Here is a 14290-nt window from a genome sequence, read left to right as displayed (position 1 = left end):
AGCTTTAAGATCATTTTCATACCTTAGCAAAGCTTAAAGCGTATATTTTTAAAGATTATTGCTTCTTCCTCAATAGAGCTTTTTTTAGTAAATTTGTTAAGCTTATTTGTTCATACCCCAACAGAGCTTTTAGTGTGGACTATTTAAAGATAATTTTTGTATACCCCACAGAGCTTTAAGCGTCGATTTTAAAGATTATTTTGTCATAACCAAAATGAGCTTTAAACGTGGGTTACTTAAAAATTATCTTTTCATATCCACCAGAGCTTTAAGCGTGGATTTTTAAAAGATTGTTCTTTTATACACCAGCAGAACTTTAAATGTTAATTTTTAAAAACTCATTTTTCTTGTTCTAGCACAGTTTTTGGCGTGGTTTAATCAATTATTAATTTTTTGTGTCCTTGCAGAGCTTTTGGCGTGGATTTTTAATTTTTAAGTACTATCAAAGCTTTAAGAGCGGATTTAAAAAAAATTAATAATGTCAAAGTTTTAAGAGCGGGTTTTTAAATTATTTTTTTAAATACTGTCAAACTTTAAGCGTGTATTTTTTAAAACGTATTTTTATACCCTACACAATTATGTTGTCAGGGTATTATAGCTTTGTGCAGCCCCAAATGTTTGTAACGCCGCGAAATATTGGTCCTAGACACACCTTTAAGTATACCGATCGTCATATCTCGACTAGCTGAGTCGATCTAGACATGTGTGTCCGTCCGTCCGTCCGTCTGTCCATTATAATTTGTAAACACGATACAGGCCACAGTTATGGACCAATCTTCACGAAATTTTGCATGTAGGATGGGTTCTGGCCAATGAAGACCCCTATTGTTTTTGGAAAAGATCAGTTAATATTTAGGGGATGAAATGGACCAAAAACATTATTTTTGTCGGTTTTTCTGGTCGCTCCATAGGCCGCAATTATGGCCCAAACACCGCGAATTTTTGCATGAAGAAGGGGATCGGGCCAGAGAATAAGCATGCATGTTTTGATAAAGATCGGTCAATATTTAGCGGGTCAAATTGACCCTGACTTTTGTGTGAAAAATGACAAAATTTGTATTCTATGGCATATATATTTACTCCTGGAGGATGTAGACCCTAGTTTAAGTACTGTCAAAGCTTTAAGTGTGGATTTTTTAAAAATGTATTTTTTAAGTATGATCAAAGCTTTAAGTGTGGATTTTTTAAAAAAATATTTTTTTAAATAATGTCAAAGCTTTAAGCGTGGATTCCTTAAGAATTATTTTTTAAAATACAGTCAATGCTTTAAACATATATTTTTTTAAGAATTATTTTGTTAAATACTGTCAAAGCTAAAACGTGTTGTTTTAAGAATTATTTTTTTAATACTGTCAAAGCTTTAAACGTGGATTTCTTAAATATTATCTTTTTAAGTCGGCCAAAGCTTTTTTTCTGGATTTCATTCATTTTTAAAGTACTGTTAAAGCTTTAAGCGAGGATATTATATAGACATTATTTTTTAAAACATTTGTTTTGTAAATCAAAGCTTTGATAGTGGATTTTTTAAGAATGATTTTTTTTAATACTGCCAATGCTTTAGCGTGGATTTTTTAAGATTTTTTAATACTGTCAAAGCTTTAAGCGTGAATTTTTTTAATATTATTTTCTTAAGTCAGCCAAATCTTTTATTCTGGATTTTTAAAGAAAATGTTTAAGGTACTGTTAAAGCTTTAATGAGAGAAGTTTTTAAACATTATTTTTAAGGCTTGTCAAAGCTTTAAGCCGGGATTTTTTAAATTTTATTTTTCAGGGCTGTTAAAGCTTTAAGCGTGAATTTTAAGGGCTGTCAAAGTTGAAAGAATATTATTGAATGTCCTAGCAGAGCTTTATGACAAATTGTTTTATATATATTTTTTTTTATTTTTTAGTCTATACATATTTTTTCCCAAATATTTCATATGAGTCTCGATCACTTCTCTTTTATATAAAAATTCAAAACAAACTGTTTCGTGATGTCAGAACATTAACGCACTCTGAAGGTTGTGTTCAAAGATAAGAAATGTTTTATTTAAAATTTAATTCCCAATGGCTTTCAATTATGTTGATATTTTTTAATATTTTCAAAACGATTTCCGTGGAAGAGGTGAATATTTCTAATTATGACAAGAAGAAACACACATAAACCATATCATCAACAGGTTATAAGCTTACCAACAACTTACATTCGCAAGCATCGAAGCCCTGAAGTTTGTACAAACCTCACTCATAGCCTTGATGAGTTGAATGGAAATTTCAAACGTTTAATGGCTAGTCAAATGGAATTCTATGAAAAGCTGCAAATCCTCGAAGAGCGCCAATTGAAAAAGGAACAACAACAAATGGAACAACAGAATAAAATACTACAACAACTGCAACAACTTGAAAAGTTGATAAAAGTACCCGAAACAGTTATACTACGTCGTCAGGATGGTTCAGTAAATTTTGATCGAACTTGGCAAGAATTTAAACAGGGTTTCGGCAACACATCCGGAGAATTTTTCATTGGTCTTGATAATATTCACAAGTTAACTAATAGTGGACCTTGCGAACTGCTAATTGTTCTCGAAGATTGGGATATGGAACGTCGTTATGCCAAATACAGCAATTTTGTGGTGGGCAGTGAACGCGAACGCTACAAACTTCATAGTTTGGGTCAGTACAGTGGAACGGCCGGTGATGATTTCAGTTATAATGTGGGTCAGAAATTTACCACTAAAGATCTGGACAATGATCTGCATCCGAGTGAAAATTGTGCAGCCCTATATCGTGGGGCATGGTGGCATACGGCATGTTACAAGTGGTAAGGATGAATTCAAAAAAAACATATTTTTTTTATAAAGACGGCTTCAAGCATGAATTTTGTAAAAAAAAAGTTTTTTAAAGGACTATACCGAGAATATTTATTCAGAGAGGGAGAGAGAGAGGGGAGGAGAGAGGGAGAGAAAAAAATGAGCGCAAATATTGGTAAAGTAGAGTGAAGTAGGAAAATAGTTGTGATATTACACTATTTAAAATCATTTTTCAAATGACTATTCGAGCTATAATTTTAGATACTTTGAAAACAATATGTTCAAGGATTATCCAAGCTATCAGAGCGGAGTTTTCAAAATAGGATATAGCCTCAATATAAAGGTAAAGTTTCACAGTTTTAGATATTTTCATGGTCCTATACATTTTTTGGGGCCTTCAGTTCGTCTAAAAAACTTTCTGTCTCTTTAGACTTTCAATAAGGCCTTCTTCTGAAAAGACACTCTGGTCTTCGAAACGTCTATTAGGTGAGGTTATTAGATGTACAGCCGCTAAATATTTATCTCGATGATCCTTGGTCTATTGGGTCCCAACACAGTAGATAGAAGAGGAGGCAAAAAAAGAGGGATAGAGTATGGAATTAAATCCTAAGCAGGCATTTGGTGAGAGAAGAAATGTAGAGAGAATATCGATTCGGACAATTACCTTGTAGCAGTCAAGGTTCGCACTCGTCTTAATGTGGCAGCTAATAAAATACGGAAACTCGACGTCGAAAAGCTGCAAACAAAACAGGTAGCAGAAGCGTACTCCGCTCAACATACCCACTTGTTAGTCGAAAGCACTTTTTCCCTATAATATAGAATCAAAATGGCAAAGAATTGCCCACGCCCTACAAACTGCAGCAACAGCAACAAAAAAAGACCACCACAAAGAAACCCATGGTACGGTCAGGAGTGTTGTAATGGTACTGAAGTGGAATATGCAGCGTATGGCGCAACCCTGCAAACAGTAGCAAAACGCTATGCCAGAGAGAATTGTAGGGAGAAAAGGAGTGAGGATGGAGGAGAAACATATTTTCAAAACAAGAAAGAACAAGAGAAACGTGAGCGGGAGCAAGTCGATATGTACAGGAGTCAGAATGAGATCCGGAAATGTTATCAACGAGTAGAACACCAAACCGACAGCTTTGATGCGGGCACATTTTCCTGTAGCGATGAGAAGGAAACCTGGGGACAGATACAGACATCGTGTTGAGGATCTGTAAGGAGGAATTTGCAAAGCTTCTGCTATGAAATAGTAAAGGTGAAGAAGATACACCAGAACCAATTAGATTACGAATATGAAGTCAGAATAACATTAGTCGGCTGACGAATAATAAAGCAGCATGGATTAATAGCCGAACTATTCACGACCGGTGGTCAGAGTATGCATCAGCTGATCAGGAACATGCATCAGCTGATTATTACAATTTGTCTAGGGGAATGCATACCTGAATGTGCATACCTGACTGAAGCCAATGGTCAATGATATTATTGGAACTTATCAATACGGCTTCAGACCTAGCAAATCCACTATAAAACAGATTTTCACACTGCGCCAAATCGTGGAAAAGACCCACGATCGAACGACTTCGAGGTTGGGGGATATGAAGTCACCAATGTGGATATCATAGTGGAGAAAATTACGATTTCCAATTATAAAATCACAAGCATGTCCTGATTGTGGGGTTCGACAAGCTCCTGTTTCTTTAAGCCTCATAACACGTATTGTAGACCTACAGGAGAGATTAAGAATTACGTTCAAAGTAACTTGAGGATTACTTCTGAGGACCCCAGATTGAACCCCTCATTAATAACAAGTGCCTGTCACAAAACACCTCCATAAAGACAACCAGACTTGCTGTTCACCTAGACTTCCAGGCGTATAGCTCAAGAGTCCGAAAATTCTCCATAAAGTCGCGGATCTTTTTCTCTATAAAGATTTTATTGGTCAGTTTCTCTTCCACTCTTCTATAAAAACTACTCTCAGTTCGACTATTTCTTCAGTTGTCTGTAAAGACCCACATTAGCTCGGTTATAAAGAGGTTTCAGCTCATCTATAAAGACCTCACCAGGTCGATTATGAAGACTCTTTTCTTTAGCAGTATGGATGTTTTTACATTGACCCCACATAAGGGTAGCACCCATTGTAAGTTTTTTTGAATGTTTTAGACCCTTAAAACCCTTTTTTTGTGGAATATTATCTATATAGATCCAAATTTTTATATAGCCTCACAAAAAGGTCCCGCCTCATTTTCGATATTATTAAGTTTTTAAGCGATTATTATCATCGAAGTGGCTATATTTTGTCATATTGGAATCCTATTAATTACCGAATTTCTATCCAGACATTTTTGTACCCTTCACCTCACTGTGGTACGGGGTACTATGTCTTTGTGCATATGTTTGTAACAGGCAAAAATAATCGAGATCGTCCCATGGTTCCTTTTGACAATAAGCATAGAATCACTTTCTGAGTCGATTTATGCATGTCCGTCTGTCCGTGAACAAAGTACAGGTCGCATTTATGATCCGATTTGGATGAAATTTTGCACATGTCACTTATTTGGCCCAAGGACGAACCCTATTGAAATTGGAAAAAATCGGTTCAAATTTAGATATAGCTCCCATATATATTTTCGTCCGATTTAATGTGAATGGGGTACCAAAGTCCCTATTTATCTTTCGATTTGCACGAAATTTAGTACAGCCTACTGAATTAAGTCTGGAATAATGTGTGCTAAGTTTCGTGAAAATCGGTTCAGATTTAGATATAGCTCTCATATATATTTTCGTCCGATTTAAGGTAAGTGGTGCACCATAGACCCTATATATTTTTTTAGCGTACTGAATTGAGCCTAGAATGATGTGTGCTATGTTTCTTGAAGAACCGTTCAGATGTAAATATAGCTCCCATATATATTTTCGTCCGATTTTACACAAATGGTGCAACAAACTTCTAATGTTTGTCCGATTAGCACGTAATTTTGCACAACGTATCAAATTCAGACTTGAATGACGTTATTAGGTTATGTTGAAATTTATGCAGATGCAGCCTGATTGATTGTCTGATTGAGATTAAATATTTAACAGTGCGGCGGCGTACCGAATAGCGTGTATCAATTTTGCTATAAAACGTTTTCCATAACTTTGGTACGCAGACGACTATAAATCTGCCTGAATGAACTGAAATTTAGCATAGGTTGCAGAAAGACATTATGTTCCTTCAAGTGAACACTGACATAAAATGTTTATGATATATATGTACAATATACCCAAAGTGGTGAAGGGTATCATATAGTCGGTCCTGTCCGACTTTACTACTTTCCTTACTGGTTTAATATAGATTCATATTTTTAAATATTCGCCATACAGTTTTAAAATAAGTTTTCCAACTTGGGGGTCTTTAGCTGAAACATTATTTTTCCTTGTTTTTATTTATTTATTTTTTATTTCAGTAATTTAAACGGTCCCTACAAAAAGGGTAGAGTTCCAGACAACGAACTTGGTCAAATTGTACAGTGGCATGCATTTCGGGGTAATCAAACGTCACTAAAATTTGCTGAAATGACAATACTTTTAAAATAAATAAAAAATATAAAAAAATTGAAATGAAAAATGTATTATTTTCAAACAATAATGTCTTCAAGAATCTGTTAACTCTTTAATAAAATTATTTTAAAAAAAAATCTGCCAGAATATATCTTGGAAAAATATTTTTTTAAATCCAAATGCTCTTGATTTAAAATCGCCTCTAATATCTCTGATAGCAACTCAAAGACATACACACATATCAATTTTAATATTTTAACCGATTACCGAAACCCGCCAAATCAAAGTGATTTGACAATCGATCAGCAACTATGTTGTCAAATGACTGCAACACCATTGGCCACTCAAAGTTTAGTAATAAAAAAGCGGAATTATTGATCGGAGGCTATTAGCACAGCATCAGCGTAACATTGTTGTGACAACATCACAGCATGAAGTAAAGGAAATGCTTAATTAGCGAATAATTTACACATCTTTGAAAATTCATATTTCACATTTGGTGATAATGCATTAACATGGCTATGCCTAATACTGAGTGTTGAGTTGAGTGATCTATGGGAGATGTATAGCATAGAAGCTAAATACTTACATATTTTGAAGATTTGACACTGATGAAATATTCTTAAACAAGTAGAAACGCTGTTAAGTTTGGCCCGGCCGAACTTTTTGTACCCTCCACCTTGTGGATAAACATCAAAATATCCGAAATTAATGGAGGATCTTTGGAGAAAACTCATGTTATCATTGATACCGAAAATTGCGTGAGAAAAAAAATGATTGAAATTCTTAAAATATTTAATAGTGGGGCTGTCGTTATATTTGTGCATATGTTTGTAACAGGCAAAAGGAAACGAGATAGACACATGGTTCATTTTGAGAATAAGCATAGAATCACTTTCTGAGTCGATTTACGCATGTCCGTCTGTCCGTCCATGCATTTTTGTGAACAAAGTACACGTCGCATTTATGATCCGATTTGGATGAAATTTGGCACAAGTCACTTATTCGGCCCAAGGACGAACCCTATTGAAATTGGGAAAAATCGGTTCAAAATTAGATATAGCTCCCATATATAGTTTCGTCCGATTAAAGGTAAATGGTGCACCAAAGTCCCTATGTATCATTTGTTTTGCTTGTAATTTGGTATAGAGACCTGAATTAGGTGCAGAATGATGTGTGCCAAGTTTCGTGAAAATCGGTTTAGATTTAGATATAGCTCCCATATATAGTTTCGACCGATTATATGTAAATGGTGCACAAAGTCCCTATATATCCTTGGATTTGCACGAAATTTGCGCGACATAGCGTACTGAATTAAGTCTAGAATGATATGTGCAATGTTTCGTGAAAATCGATATAGCTCCCATATATATATATATATATATATATATATATATTCATCCGATTTAAGGTAATTGGTGCACCAAAGTCCCTATATATGTTTCGATTTGCACGAAATTTGGCATAGCGTACTCAATTCAATCTAGAATGATATTTGATGACTTTCGGGAAAATTGGACCAGATTTGAATATAGCTCCCTTATATAGTTTCGTCCGATTTAATGGAAATGGTGCACCAAAGTCCCTATATATCTTCCTATTTGCTGGAAATTGGCATAGCGTACTGAATTGAGTCTAGAATGTGTTTAGTTTCGTGAAAATCGGTTCAGATTTAGATATATCTCCCATATATATTTTCGTCCGATTTTATGTAATTGGTTCACCAAAATCCCTATATATCTTCCGATTTGCACGAATTTTGGTACAGGTTACTGGATTTAGTCTAGAATGATGTGTGCTAAGCTTCGTGCAAATATACATAGCTAGGACGATTGACACAACGTACTGAAATAATATAAATTAGTCTCTGGCAAGTTTCCCTGAAATCTGTTCAGATATAGGTATATATCAAAAACGCGACGTCTGTTAGGATACATATGTAGAATATACCCAAAGTGGTGAAGGGTATCATATAGTCGGCCCAGTCCGACTTTACTACTTTCCTTACTGGTTTTGGTAGTGAGATTTGACAGCCAATGAGAATACAAAATATCAAATAACAGTCAACAGTCGGTGTGAAAACCTGTCCAAAATCGTCAAAATACTGAATATTGAGGGGTACCGCTGTACGGGGGCTACCCTGAAACTTGAGTCAGTATAAATAATTTTTGGTACGGATATGTGTTATTCAATTTGAGTCCAAAATGTGAAATTACAGCCAATTCGGTTGAGAAATGTGTCAAAATTACGGAATACCCTTATTTGGGGGCTTGTTCACCCTCTACGAACCCTGAATGCCAATTACAGCCTCTTTGCCAAAAATGCGGTGGAACTGTTATATGGGGGTTTTACTTGAAATCTCTTCACTTGACATATATAGGTCAACAGCTACACTTTCGAACCCTGGCATATTAAATCTTGTTTTCCTAAGTGAATATTTACGCCATAGGTTTTGCTTGATTTGACCCTCGGAATATTGACCGATAATCATCTAAACAACCGTTCTAAGCATTTTTTCAGATCCCCTTCGCCGTGTAAAATATGTGATGCTCTGCATATAATAATAGCCTCTAGAGCGACTAAAAAATCTGACAAAAATAAAGTTTTCGGTTTATTTCACCACCTAAATATAATCTCAACATAAGCGACAACTATATACGTCGTCCTTGTTCATAGCCGGGACTTAATGTAAAATTTCAAACCGATCAACGCGAAATTTCCGCCTAGTGGGGTAATAGTTCAGTTTAAAAGTAACAACTCCTCTTGGATATACTATCAACTTCTCGGGTCTATGTCTTTCAGAAGTAAATATTATACTCCCCAGAATATAACATTTTTTATTTTTCACACAAAAGCCAGCATCCATTTGACCCGCTAAATATTGGCCGATGTTAATCAAAACTGTCATGCAGATTCTTGGGCCAGATTCCCTTCCTCGTGTTCTGGTTATATATATAGAGCGACCAAAAATATACACAAATAAAGTTTTTGGTCCATTTCAACCACTAAATATTAACGGATCACCGCCAAAGCAATAGTGGTCTTCTTTGACCAGAACCCATCCTACATGCAAAATTTCGATTGGTCCGTAACTGTGGCCTGTATTATGTTTAGAAATTATAATGGACAGACGGAGGAAGGACACATATGTCTAGATCGATTCAGCGAGATGAGATATGACGATCTGTATACCTGAAGGTGGGTCTAGTGCCAATATATCGCTGCGTTACAAACACTTGGGGCTATACAAAGCTATAATACCCTGACAACATAGATTTGTAGAGTATAATAAGATCGCGATGCTCCATAAGACTTTTATGAAATCGTCATAGGTGACGAATCATGTATCTAGAAAAAAGCTCTTTGGAGCGAGTGGTCTCCTGTTTCTTCGACAAAACTGATTATGTGCCGACAGTTCCACTCGAGCAACGGTCAATTCTGATTGGCACGCCACAATTGTTTAGCCCAAAAACGAACTAGAGAAGACGACCCGTTGTGCATCGTGGCTATGAATGGGAACTCTGACACATCACAGGAAAAAGTTTTCAGAAGTTGCTGACTTAGATTAAAAAAAGTATATTCTTCAACAAATCCACGCATTCTCATAGCTCTTGGAAAAATTATCCTTAAACATTAAAAACATTAAATTGAATAATTTGAAAAATATAGAATAATTGCTGGAAAGAAGTTTATTATTCCCCACGAATCCGATATGCCAAATTATAGCCACTCCAATAAGAAAATTATACCAAATTACAGTCATATCAATGCGATGAGGCGGCTAAAGCTATCGATATCGAAAATTGGTCTTTACCTATATATGAGAGGTATGCCAAAACGTAAACTGATATTGGTACTTTTTGGTAGGAAGTTTTTCGGAAGTTTACCCACACATGACACTCAATGATTTAGTTTTATTCCCGCACATCAAAAGTTTTCTTCGAAAGTTTAGACCACACAGAACTCACCATTCGCTTTATGCAATCTACATGTTTTTTATACCCTTCACCACACGGTGGTACAGGGTATTATGTCTTTGTGCATATGTTTGTAACAGGCAAAAGGAAACGAGATAGACACATGGTTCCTTTTGAGAATAAGCATAGAATCACTTTCTGAGTCTGTCCGTCCAACCGCCCATGTATTTTTGTGAACAAAGTACAGGTCGCATTTATGATCCGATTTGGATGAAATTTGAAATAGGTCACTTATTTGGCGCAAGGACGAACCCTATTGAAATTGGGAAAAATCGGTGTAGATTTAGATATAGCTCCCATATATATTTTCGTCCGATTTAATATAAATGGTACACCAAAGTCCCTTAATATCTTTCGATTTGCATGAAATTTGGCACAGCGCAATGCATGAGGTCTAGAGTGATGTGTGTTAGTTTTCCTGAAAATCGGTTCAGATTTAGTTTGTAACGCCGCGAAATATTGGTCCTAGCCCCACCTTTAAGTATACCGATCGTCATATCTCGACTAGCTGAGTCGATCTAGACATGTGTGTTCGTCCGTCTGTCCATTATAATTTGTAAACACGATACAGGCCACAATGAAGACCCCTATTGTTTTTGGGAAAGATCGGTTAATATTTAGGGGATGAAATACTATTTTTTTCGGTTTTTCTGGTCGCTCCAGAGGCCGCAATAATAGCTCGAACATCGTGAATATCGTGAAATTTTGCATGGAGAAGGAAATCGGGTCAAAGAATAACCATGCCTGTTTTGATAAAAATCGGTCAATATTTAGCGGGTCAAATGGACCCTGACTTTTGTGTGAAAAATGACAAAATTTGTATTCTATGGCATATATATTTACCCCTGAAGGACATAGACCCTAGAAGTTGATATTATACTTTTATTTACCAATACTTTTAAATTAATACCAATTATATTGTTTTATGTGCTCGGATGTAAGAGTAACACCTAAATATTTACAGGTATCTCCGTATTCGTATATTATTTAGTAAACCACTCTAGAGAGCGGAACTATAGCGCTGATCGCTTTGAAATGCTCCATGAGGTTCCAGTTATGGTCAAGGACAACGCCTATAATTTTTCGTGATGATCACATAAAAAATTTGGAATGAAGTAGATCGATAACTTAATTTTTTGTGTTATTTTCGAGTCGATCTATAGACCACAAATGAAAGCCGAACATCACAACACAACCCTGAATACTGAATACTCGTAATATTCGGAAAATATGTCAGTGTGAGGAAATGGATCAATGTTCTTAAAATTTTAAAACTTTGTGGTGGATGTACTGAAGAAGAGGACTAACGGCTCCTATTTTTGGATTTGATTTCGATATTGTAAAAATATTGCCATGTGTAAAGTTGGAATCAAATTGGGCACTCTAGATCACCAAAATTGTCATAATTTTATTGGTAGTTGATCGTTGATATTCCCTATCATTGAATTTGATATAAGTTCTGAAGAAATCTAGCAATGTGCAAAGTTGAAATGAAATCAGTTACTCCCTTCGAGAGTTATCGTACGCACCAGCCAGATAGACATACAGACAGACGAACTTTTGTAAATCGACTCCAAATCGTGTGAAACGGATTTGATCCAATTTGTCTTAAAAAAATCTACGCTTAAAAAGTCCATGAAAAATATCTTAAAAAAATCCATTCTTAGATATAGTTTTTGAAATTATATGCTTTAATTATTGAAAAACTTTTCTTTACAATTGTAATTGTTTAATTTTTTACGGAAAACATTCTTAAACCAGTGAGCGGAGCAGTATAGTGGGACTGGGCCGACCATACGATACCCTGCACAACTACCACGTAACTTCAACTTTCTGCGGGTTTTTATTCCAAGCCTGGGCAATATTTCTTGATATTTGCACCCTCTTGTCCGATTAGAGTTCAACAGCACCTCTTGCTTACAATGACATATTTTCCGAATATTACCAATATTCAGTACAGCCGCCCCTCTTATTACATCTCCAGATTCACTTCACCGTGGGTGGTGTTGTGATGTTCGGTTTATAATTGTAAAAAAAAGTTTTCGGTCCACTTCATCCCGAATTGTTATCTGATCATCACCGAAAATTGTAGGCGTTGTCCTTGACCATAACTGGAACCCCACGGAAAATTTCAAAGCGATCAGTGCTATATTTCCGCCCTCTAGTGTTGTAATGGGTTACTAAATAATATCTGAATACATAAGCACCTGTAAATATTTACGTGTAACTCCCACATCCGAGTACATACCACAATATAATTGGTATCAATTTAAAGGTCAACCTCTTCTCTTGGATATACTATCAACTTCTCGGTTCTATGGCCTTCAGGAGTAAATATATACGCCATAGAATACAAATTTTGTCATTTTTCACACAAAAGTCAGGGTCTATTTGAACGGCTAAATATTGACCGATCTTTTACAAAACAGGTATGCTTATTCTTTGGCCCAATCCATTCGAGTTGTTTGAGCCATAATTGCGGCCTCTGGAGCGACCAGAAAAACCGACAAAAATTAAGTATTTGGTCCATTTCATCCCCTAAATATTATCCGATCTTAACCAAAAACAATACTGTGGCCTGTATCGTGTTTACAAAATATAATGGACAGACGGACGGACACACATGTCTAGATCGACTCAGCTAGTCGAGATATGACGATCGGTATACTTAAAGGTGGGTCTGCACAATGCTATAATACCCTGACAACATAGTTGTGTAGGGTATAAAAATCCTCGTTTTTAATAGACCCTGAAAGAATAAAAAGTTGACACTTATGTTGGCAATTCAATGCATCTTCCTTATGAATATACGCATTTAGCTGACATCCTTTTAGAAATATATATACAAATAATATTTTTTATCATTTTTCCATATTTCCATCTTCAAATAAATTTTTTTTTTTATTTTTGATATTACAGCATTCTAACAATAATAACAGAATCAACTGGAAACTGGAATAATTGATAGATTTTGTTTTTTTTTTTTTTTTAATTACCAGGAAATAAATGTAATGCTCAGTCATAAACTAAAGCAACTTTAATTAACTGCATGCCGCTAAACGAACCGTTTCCCAGCCCCAAAACAAGTCATAACTCAGACAAACGCTTGCCCGGGCAGGCAGCCGGGCAGGTCTAAAAGCGATTAGTAGTAGCAAAACCAGGCTTGGCTTATTGGTATGATTTTAGGACTTTGTGGCTACGCATTGCAAATCGTAAGAAACTCACTTGTGGTGCTGAAACTCCGACAAGTTGAGATGGAACGGCAGCCTTATCTAGTCCGCTAGTCAGTTGTGCGAAGTTCGTTTGTTTTTAGTTTTTGCTTTTTTCTACGTCCAACATTATATCCTAGCTGTCCGTAATTAATATGAATTGAACATAAATATTTCTTTAAATTTATCGAAAAGTGATAATCTTTAGTGGAATTTATGTTTAAAGTGGTCAGTGAGCTAAAAACCCGCGTATCCACTGAAGATGCTGGGAATTGATTTAGTTTGAATGTTCAACAGCGTGTTTGTGTCTTAAGTCTTTTGTGTTATTTTTTTTTGTTTTTCTTGCAGTCGTGTTTTTGTTTTTGTCGCTACTTCGGTCATGTTTTCTTTGATTGTCAGTTGTTGAAAACAACATTGACTACTGTTTTTGCAACAAACGGATCGTTCGTTCGTTCGTTCAACGCTTGCCCGATTTGCTTTCATTATTAAGTCATTCATTTAATGAAGCTGCGAAAACGTGAATTGGTCAATAATGACATTTGTTGCTATTGCTTTTAGCACTCAAAAAATTTATTATTGGAAGTTTGAAAAAAAAATAAAAATAAAAATGTTAAAAATATATTTTTCACAGCTATTAACTGATATTTTAGCTTTTTTCAAAGGACTTCCTCAGCAATAAGGGTTTTTTTCTTCAGAGAAATACAGAATAAAAACAGAATATCTTTCAAAAACTACCACAGGCAGGAATTTTTTAAATAATCATTTT

Source organism: Musca vetustissima, unplaced genomic scaffold (assembly GCF_032173495.1).
Source record: "Musca vetustissima isolate MV318-11 ecotype Yass unplaced genomic scaffold, APGP_CSIRO_Mvet_v1 utg11109, whole genome shotgun sequence".
Lineage (NCBI taxonomy): Eukaryota > Metazoa > Arthropoda > Insecta > Diptera > Muscidae > Musca > Musca vetustissima.
This window is presented reverse-complemented; position numbering follows the sequence as displayed.